Genomic DNA, 9,826 nt, shown 5'->3' on the forward strand with positions numbered 1-9,826 from the left:
TGTATTACAAAGAGAATTGATGCAAATATTTTGGATCATACTTGGGGAATGCCAGTTGTCAAGGGGCTGAATGGGGTGGGGGTGGCATAGAATAAAAGTCCTTATTTCAGCCAAATATTTCAGCTTGATTGCACCCATCTGAAATATTTGTTTGTGGGCTTGCTTCTCTTCAGACTTGGCAGTTGAGTTTGAATCCCAGTTGTAGAATTCCTCACCTCATCTTTTGGATCCTTTGCAGCTGACGCAGAAACTGCATGCTTCCCAGCAGAAGGCAGCTCTGTGCTTCTGGCTTGCTGCAGAAGCTCCTCTGGCCCAGGCGGAGGCAGAGAGTTCCCAAGCAGAAGCTCAGTCCCAGGAGCAGCTTCACTGAGAGCAAAAAGTTGTAGCACAGCTTGAGAATGTCAATTTAAAAGATGAAACCCTGCAGCTGAAGAGAAGGGTATTAATCTTGTGTTAACAATACTTTGTTTTTAGATGTGGGTGGACACAAGCAGTACGTTCATATAAATTATCTAGAAAAGTCTTGCCAGAAAAACTTACTTTCAGTAATAAATAATATATATGGCAATTAGCAAGTGAGATATGCAATGGATCTGGTTTGGACAGGTTCCCCTAACTTTATATGTCTGTCAGACATCTTGAAGTCTCCTTTTGCCTTTCTACCTTCCCTGCTCCTATCCTAACACACTGTTTATTGTTTGATTTGGAGGTCCTGGCTTATGTTTGGTCTGGGTTCCCCCTTCAACCTTGAACTGACTTGTTGGGTATCTTATAGTACCATTGTTTAATTGCTAGAAAAACAAGTAGTATTTATATTTTTAAATGATAGACTATGCAAATGTATGACTGCCCATTAAAAATCAGTGGGTCAGAAAGTGATCTTTGTTGCATCATTATAAATGTGGAAGGTATGACATTAGCCATCCTCTATGGCCTAAAGGAAATACACTCTGGATACAGGTTATTCCATAAGTGCATCTTCCTTTGAAGCAACTGGATTTATACCTGGACAATGGAGACACAAATTTAATTAACATCTCTAGTTCAGTGCACATATTTTTATACATTGTAGGTAGCTAACAAGGATTTGTGATAAAATATTAATGTCTTGATAATGATTTTCAAAGGGCTTTTTTACTTTTGTTTTTTTAAAAAGTTGCAAAAGCAATTGCTAACTGTACTTTGACAACTGAATTGTTACTATGTAACCTCCCATCAAACCCCATTTTTATGAATATGAGATGTGAAAAGGGAGCATTCTTGTCATCGTAGCTAACAGAATTGCTACAGTTATTAATGCAAGTGGAAAATAATTATTTTGAAAGCAAGATGAATTTAGACAGAATAACCATGGAGAAAGAAGCCATCTTGGAGGAAAACAGGTATTTGGAACATGAAAGAAATGAACTGAAGCACCAGCTGAAAGAAACTAGGGAGGAGAATTCCAATTATAAAGAAAAGTGAGTTTATCTGTCTTAACTCTCTTGGATCTATCTTGCATTTTGCCTTAAAATCTCACTTAATTGTCCTTCCATTTAGAGCAGCATACCTCCAGTTCCTCTTGATTTATATTGTTGCACATGAGAAAAGAATCAAGGCTCCAAATTCTTTTCTTTCTTGTTGTTAACTCTTGTGACATTGTCTGACAACCTCTGCGTTTGCTATTAAGGTAAGAAAACAATTTCTAATCTTTGGAGTTGCAAACCACAGATTGAATACGTGAAGCAAGAGCATCCTAGGGTTCTAAGAAACCAGAAAGCATAAATAGAGAACTCAAATATTCCTTATTATTTATCATCAGTATTTCTAAAAGAAATCTCACAAGGCTTTCTTGAGTATGTCTCATCCTTTTGAATGCTTGGGGCTGGCAACACCATGTTTTTGAAAATTCAAAGGAAACTGAAAAAAAATCAAATGTAAAGAATGCTGTATTGGGAAGATGTAGGTTATTTTATAATGTAAATATTCCATTGTTGTTACTAATAGCTGCTAGGGGTCCCGCCCTGGTGGCACCACCTACCCTGGGCTCCTCTGAGGCCTCCACCCAGACAGAGCTCATGGTGGGGTCGGTGGCCCCCAGGCCCCCTGTCTGTGGGGGCGGCCTGGCGGGGACCCAGAGGCCAGTGGTAGGAGAGGGGTCTGGTGGTTCCCTCGCCTGCTCCTCCTGTGCCTGACTTCAGGCCCTGGAGAAGCAGGAGGGGGAGCTCCAGGCTAAAGTGAGCAGGCTACAGGGGATCAGGGCTGCAGAGGACGAGATTGACACCTATTTCCATTCACTGCAGGACCAGTTTCCTGTGTACAGACCCCCCAGGAGAGACGCACAACAGAGGAGTGGCAGAAGGTGCCCACCAGAACCAGGGCTGCTTGGGCTAGCGTGATGGAGGCTCCCCAGGTACAACTTGGGAACAGATATGAGGCCCTGGCAGCCTTGGAGGAGAAGTACAAAGAGGATGTCTCTGGGGGGGGGGATGGGGCCACTCCATGCATGACACCGACTGTGCAGAGAGGGAGCACCAGGAGGAAGAAACATCAAGTCCTCATCATCAGAGGCTCCATCCTGAGGGGAATGGAGGGTCCCATCTGCCGACCTGATCCCATGGCACAGAAGGTCTGCTATCTACCTGGGGCTTGGATTCAGGATGTCATAGAGAGGAACCCAGCCTTCATTTGACCCTTGGACCAGTACCCCCTGGTCCTAATCCACGTGGGAACAAATGACATGGCCAGGAGCAACCCAGACTGGATAGTTCTAGGAATTTGACGGGGGGTGCATGCACCAATAGGAGGCCTTAAATGACTTTACACTAATGTTCAAAGTATAGGGAATAAGCAGGAGGAACTCACCCTCCAGATAGCTGGTGCAAACCCAGACATAGTAGGGCTCACTGAAACCTAGTGGGATTCAACCCATGATTGGGCAGTAAACATTAGGGGCTACAGACTATACAGGCAGGACAGAACAGGGAGGAAAGGCAGGGGTGTGGCACTCTATGTCAAAAAGAAATACACATCCTCAACTGATAGGATGGGGTCAGAGGAGGGGCAGACTGAAGTGCTCTGGGTCAGAATACAAGGGGGTTGTGGGGAAAGGGACTTAACGGTGGAGGTCTACTGCAGACTGTCACAACCCAGTGATTTTGGTGCCTCGGCATGATGGAATTTTCTCGCCACATGACAGCCTCTTGCAAAGCAAAGGTTTTTTGTTGCAACAGAAAAACCTCGGTGCAAGAGAGTTCCCGCCATTCGAATGCAAATTTGTGTCCCGCTGTTGGCCAGTTCTAAATTATTCCTACGTGGCAGCTAGTAATTGGCTTGCTAGCCGTTTAAAATTTCGTGTGACTTCCGCCGAAGTCGGAGAACTTTGAGCATGCTGCAGAGTGCTTCTAAAAAGAGATCTGACTTGCGGCTGAGCTGATCAATAGACTGATCACCTATCGATTCTTCTCCCCGTCGCCGAGCGCAATCCCCGACGTACCCTTTCCCTGCCGGCTAGATTTGTGGACGGACGAGCTAGCTTGAGCCCTGCCAGCTGGAACAACTAACATAGTTGTTCAGATGACCGGACCGTCTGCATCGCAGCTACAAGTGGTGTAAGTAAAGTTTTGCAACCATTAAGCTTTGTCCACCTCTCTATTCACCAGCCCGCCCAACGAACGAGTAATTATTAAATCACCTCAAGTTGGCTCTGGCCGTCCGAGACATGGCGACAAGGATGGGATCTAAGGGCACGGTGATAGAGATTAACCTAATCGGGTGCTGCCCCTGGCGCACCGGGACCCGCCACGGAGAGAATGCAAATGATCTATGGGCGCATATTGCTTACCACCAGGCGGTAGAAGGGGATGAAAGAAATATTGATGGCTACTTCTCCGTAAAGAGAGAAGAAGCAGTTGTGAAAGAATGGAGAACTAAGCTATCCCTTGGGGAGTTCGGATGCATAATGGGGAGCGACCGGGTCTATTATCGACCCCCGGAGGAAACATCAACCATATCCTTAGCTGGGGTAAAGGCGCGGAAGGCAGAAAAGCTGACCCCCGCTCAGGAGTTCGCTCAATGCACTCGATACCTAAGGGAAGGAAGGGAACCCACCCCCACAGACTGGTTCAACTGTCCGGATTTGGTGCCTGGGTCGCGGGGCCATGAGCTCCTCGTTCAGCTCCGGGAGGATCTGGAAACTAAGGGCCGTCATGTGCCGAGATGGGGTCTAACTAAATGGAAGAAGGGAAAGATGATGAATGTGCTGTTCCGTACAGTAGCGGGTCTACTAAGGGAATACGCAAATTTAGAGGCACAGATGCATACGGCGGGTAAGGAGTCGCTGGAGCGGACAGCAAAGAGCTCCGGAGCGAAACTTGTCAAGAGCACCGGCCATATGATGCCGCTAGCAGAAATTGGCACTGAAAGACGTGCGAGCCATCCGGGGAACCCGGAAAAGAGGGGCGGAGTTTCAGAAGACCCAGTTGGGATCTGCCTAGCGACTCCGCCCCCTGAGGTGACGTCGTTCCCAACGGCCCCGCCTCCTTGCCACAGGGAGGGGGCAATGGGAGGAGGGATGTACCCAACACTCCCAGATGAAGAATTTAACTCTTTCTCTGCCGCAGCTCACCTGATAGCTGTGATGAAGCATGTTGCGGATGAAGAAGGTACTACACGTACCACTGTTATCTCTCGCACACGCACCCAACCAGAAATTTATGAACTTTGTAGAGAATCTAAAATAAAACCAGAAGAAACCTTGGCCATGTGGTTAGGACGATTAATAGTGGAATTTGGATCTGACACCTTAGACAAGGAAGAAGCGAGTGCCCTGACCCGACAAGCGGCATGGAGCGGAGGGCCTGCTACCGACTTGAATGTGGTCACGGACAGTGCCCACTGGCCCATCCCGCTCCCGGTGCTCGTAGTGGGACAGGTAACCCACAAATTTTACACATGGCACGAAGGCCACCTGCAGAAGGCTACTGCAGACTAACTCCTCCTGGCTATAGTTGGGGTGTCATATCTCTCATGGAGCCCAAGAACAAATCCAATGGGACTAACAGCAGTCCAACGCAAAGAGAGATGGGCTCATCGCCACCTATCGGACCCCGGGGCAATTCCAACACCCCTGGAAGCTATAGATGCCTGCGTGGAGGTATACGGAGGAGCAAATGCCATTACACTCCGACTCTTTTTGAACCCAATGGCAGGTCAACCAGTGGGAAATCTCTTAGGCCATCTCCCACGACTGCAGGCACTCATGAAGCAAGGCGAAGAAGCTTCTGATGACATAAGGGACCGACCTTCAGCATACCCAGCCGAAACACTGAGACCTAGACGTCAAGAGTATACCCCCCGGCGAGAGCCATGGTGGTCACCTCCAAGAACCCCGAAGGAAAGAACAACAAAGGAAAGGAATATGTTTGGTTTTCTTCTCGCCCGCTCCGGACTTACAAAGACTCAGTTGCGAATTTTGGGAGAAAGGGCCCAGTCTCGTCTGGCCGAAACATTAGGATTCAAATTCGAGGACCCACCAAAAAACGAGTAATGGCCGTCGGCTCCGCTGGTGGCCTTCCCCAACTGAAACCTGACCCCACTGATCCTCGTCCATACGCTGAACTCACTGTTTACGACCCTACCGATCCGGATGACCAACAACAAGTATTCTTCCTTCTCGATACTGGAGCTCAAACCAATGTGATTACCTCAATGATACCTCATCAAAAGACCACCAAAACGATCAAGGTACAAGGGTTTAATGCTATCGCCGTCACAACGAAGGTCAAGTTTTGGGTCCAAGACCACCGATACCCCCTAGAGGCTGTCCTAGGGGGCATCAACATTTTAGGGATCCCGGGGATAAGAGCGCTTGACCTTAAAGAACAAGTGCTACAGGCATTACCCATTATTATCCCAGAACAGGATTGGCATCGACCAATGCTTCGTAACACCTCCACCTGGCGATATTGACCAATCCCAACTAAGGGTCCTCTAAAACAGTCCCTTACTGACCTCCTGCGGCGACTCGAGCGACGAGGCTGTATTAAGACTGTAATAGCCAGCACCTACCTGTCATCAGGATGGGGAGTTGCGAAACCTGGAAAGCCTAACAAAGCCCGGCTAGTTGTAGACTATAGGGAGGTTAACAAAAGATGTCAAGTACTTCAACAACCTAATCCTTCTACTCTGCCACAATGTATGTTTGAGATGGCACAATTCCAACAAAGTAAGTGGGTCGGAGTCACGTTGGATCTAAAAAACATGTTCTTTTCCATCCCGATAACTGACCTGGAAGGAATACTAAATATGTGTATTGATGGCATCATGTACAGGTGGACAGTCTGTCCACAAGGATATCGCAACACTCCATCACTAGCCACTGGTGCCATGAATAACACCCTAAAGAATTTTCAAGCCTCATACTCTCTTCCCCCAGAGGAGGAATTGAGAATTTGGAGTTATGTCGATGATATTGCCATCATGGGTCGCGATAGTTCCGTAGTTGCTAGTATAGTCAACCAACTAGTCGCTCATCTTCAAAGTGAGGGATGGACGATCAACGAGGAAAAGTCACGCCTACATCCTGTAGATGACATTACGTTCCTTGGCACTCGATACATTGGTTCCATCCGCCACAGAATCTCGCATGAGGGTCCTAACATCGATCCATTAAAAACATTCCTCCCAGTCACTAAGAGGCAATTTCAACAGCTTTTGAATTGGTATCAGCATTATGTTGGATGCAGTGATTTGGCACTCCTTACCAAATTGCAGCGACAGATCCATAATAAATCTCAAAAGTCTACGCCCTGGACGAAAGGAAATCAGCGGAACCTGCTTCGCCTGCTAGCCACGGTTAAAGATACACAGCTCCATGCCATCGATCTAGGTGAGTCACTAACCGTAACCCTTGGGTTCACCATAAACCACATGTGGGCTGTCGTGCACAGCCCTCGCGATGAGCTAGTATACACGGCCCATAAGACGCTTCAAGCGGCACAACATCGAAATGGAACCGTAGGAAAAATCCTCCTAGCCGAACAACTGGTGGAGCCTTTAGCAAGGGGGCATGGGACGTTACGTGCTCCCGGTGCCACATTGTTACCCTTGCTGGATGCGGAAAGAGTTGACTCACATTTTCAGGGGGAGTCTAAGACCTGGAATACGCTAGTGCTTACCCACCATTACAACTGGCATTGTTGGAGGTTGGAAGACACGGCACCTGATCCAAGCCCAGATGAGGAGAAGGTCCCTACACTGTATGGAACTTCTGCCCCGGCGTGGATGGCCTCAGATGGAACCTCCCGACATGGCGGAGGCTATGGGTACTATTGCAAAGCTTGTAATGATAGGGAAATATTTCAAGCCGACCCAGATGATAATTCGGCCCAAAAATGTGAATTGTTAGGATTCCTCAAGGTACTAGAACATTGTCTGACACATCATAACGACTCGCTCCCCGTTCCAATCATCGCAATTGATTCGCAATACATTTATAAAGTTCTTACCGGTACAGCTTTTCCCTCTGAAAATTTGAATGATTGGCAAGACATCTGGAAAATGTTAACTAAATTTGTATGCCTCCCGTTGGTTAGGCACACTAAGTCCCACCGTCTGGATACTGATCCAGTACATGAGGTCATTGATAAGCTCTTAGAAGATCCACTACGGACTGACATAGTCTTGCCTATCACATCTACCTCCGATCCTGAAGTAAATCCATTCCTCGCGTGGCTTCACGAAAATTGGGGTCACCCAGGACCACGGGCCTGCCATCAACGTTGGTGCCGAACCCTTACAGAGCCGGCCTCATACGGAGCTAGGCATGATTGGGAAAAGGTAGCTCAGGCCTGTGAGAGATGTGCTAAAGAAAAGTGCCATAGAACCAAACATCAGCTCGGAGCTTTCGATTCTTCACAGTTTCAGGCAGGAAAAGTTTGGTAGGTAGATCTGCTAGGACCTCTCCCAGGGTCTAAGCCGCCAAATAAAGGATTAGTTGTTGTCGACTTGGGAACAAGACAGTTACAAGTTATTCCCTTACGAAAAAGCAATGCCACTGCTGTTATTTCTGCCTTAACTGCTGTATTTGCTACCTGGCAACCCCCTCATGAGATTCAGTCTGATGGGGGATCCCCTTTTAACTCTAACGCTCTAGACAAATTTGCTCGTCTTCACAATGTAGCCTGGCATCTCCATCTGCCGTACCACCTGCAGTCCAACGGCGTTGTGGAAAGACACATAGGTCTGTACAAAGAACAACTTCGCCTCAGAGGAGGAGGGACATTTAAAAACTGGACTAAATTTAATCATGATGTTCTCATCTCACTGAACACCGCTAAACCGTTATGGGACGAAGCTAATGTCCAGAAACCCCCACCTTGGGAACCCAAGTTCCAGCCAGATAAGTTAGTGTGGATCTCAATACCACACCCCCATCAGTCTCATCCACAAGTTCACAAAGGAACCGTTCAACTGTCAGGACAATATCCTAATACTTATTCTGTTCAATTAGAAGAAAAGCCTGATCGTCCTCCTATTATCGTTCATCACAACTGGATGACTCGCTGCTCTGACGTTTGCCCAGTATCCTTACTGTGAATTTAATTATGAATCTCTTTTGTTTTGTGGTGTTGTCCTCTTTCTTCACAGGTTTAACCCCAGCAAAAGCAGCAATCCACAACCGCCTGATTGTGAGATTCATCGAGTACCATACTGCAGTTCATTCGAGTCAATAGAGCGACGGTTGTGAAGGAGACACTGAGACGGCGAACGTCCATTTGCTCAGGACTTATTATATTATATTATAACACTATTTTCTCTCCTTTTTATTAAGTATTTTATTGACATTGTCTGTTAATAGGAGAAGACAGACTGATTACTAAATGAGGAGAGTCCCAAGCAGATGTTCTCCAATCAGACGATGATCAATAGTTGTTATATGTTCAAGTTATTATATTTTATAGTTTAAGAAGACCGGTCTATCAAATTGTTTGTGTGTGTGTGTGTATGTATGTGTGTATATATATATAGGTTGTTAAAGCTTTGCCAGGTCAGTAAATCCCGAAACAAAGATGCCGTATGATGTGCTTATGTGTCTAAAATTCCAGTTGTGCCGTCGGCAAGGGGGCATGTCACAACCCAGTGATTTTGGTGCCTCGGCACGATGGAATTTTCTCGCCACATGAGAGCATCTTGCAAAGCAAAGGTTTTCTGTTGCAACAGAAAAACCTCGGTGCAAGAGAGTTCCCGCCATTCGAATGCAAATTTGTGTCCCGCTATTGGCCAGTTCTAAATTTTTCCTACATGGCAGCTAGTAATTGGCTTGCTAGCCGTTTAAATTTTCGTGCGACTTCCGCCCAAGTCAGAGAACTTTGAGCACGCTGCAGAGTGCTTCTAAAAAGAGATCTGATTTGCGGCTGAGCTGATCAATAGACTGATCACCTATCGATTCTTCTCCCCGTCGCCGAGCGCAATCCCCGACATACCCTTTCCCCGCCGGCTTGATTTGTGGACGGACGAGCTAGCTTGAGCTCTGCCAGCTGGAACAACTAACATAGTTGTTCAAATGACCAGACCGTCTGCATCGCAGCTACAAGCGGTGTAAGTAAAGTTTTGCAACCATTAAGCTTTGTCTGCCTCTCTATTCACCAGCCCACCCAACGAACGAGTAATTATTAAATCACCTCGAGTCGGCTCTGGCCGTCCGAGACACAGGCCACCCAACCAGGGAGAAGAGCTGGACCGGGAATTCTTGGGTCAGCTCATGGAGGCAGTTAAGTCAAGGGATGTGGGTCATCATGGGTGATCTAAACTACCCGGACATTTGTTGGGAGGAGCAGTCAGCCAG

The 9,826-nt window shown here is 47.1% G+C and overlaps 1 long non-coding RNA gene across 1 annotated transcript; it reads left to right on the plus strand.

The window, feature by feature from the left end:
• The first annotated feature begins 2,307 nt into the window (after positions 1-2,307).
• On the plus strand, positions 2,308-9,604 carry LOC132248698 (uncharacterized). The gene is made up of 2 exons (XR_009460037.1): positions 2,308-2,392; positions 8,629-9,604. It is a non-coding gene; the product is annotated as an uncharacterized LOC132248698 (long non-coding RNA).
• The last annotated feature ends 222 nt before the right edge of the window (positions 9,605-9,826 follow it).

This window comes from Alligator mississippiensis, chromosome 2 (assembly GCF_030867095.1).
Source record: "Alligator mississippiensis isolate rAllMis1 chromosome 2, rAllMis1, whole genome shotgun sequence".
NCBI lineage: Eukaryota > Metazoa > Chordata > Crocodylia > Alligatoridae > Alligator > Alligator mississippiensis.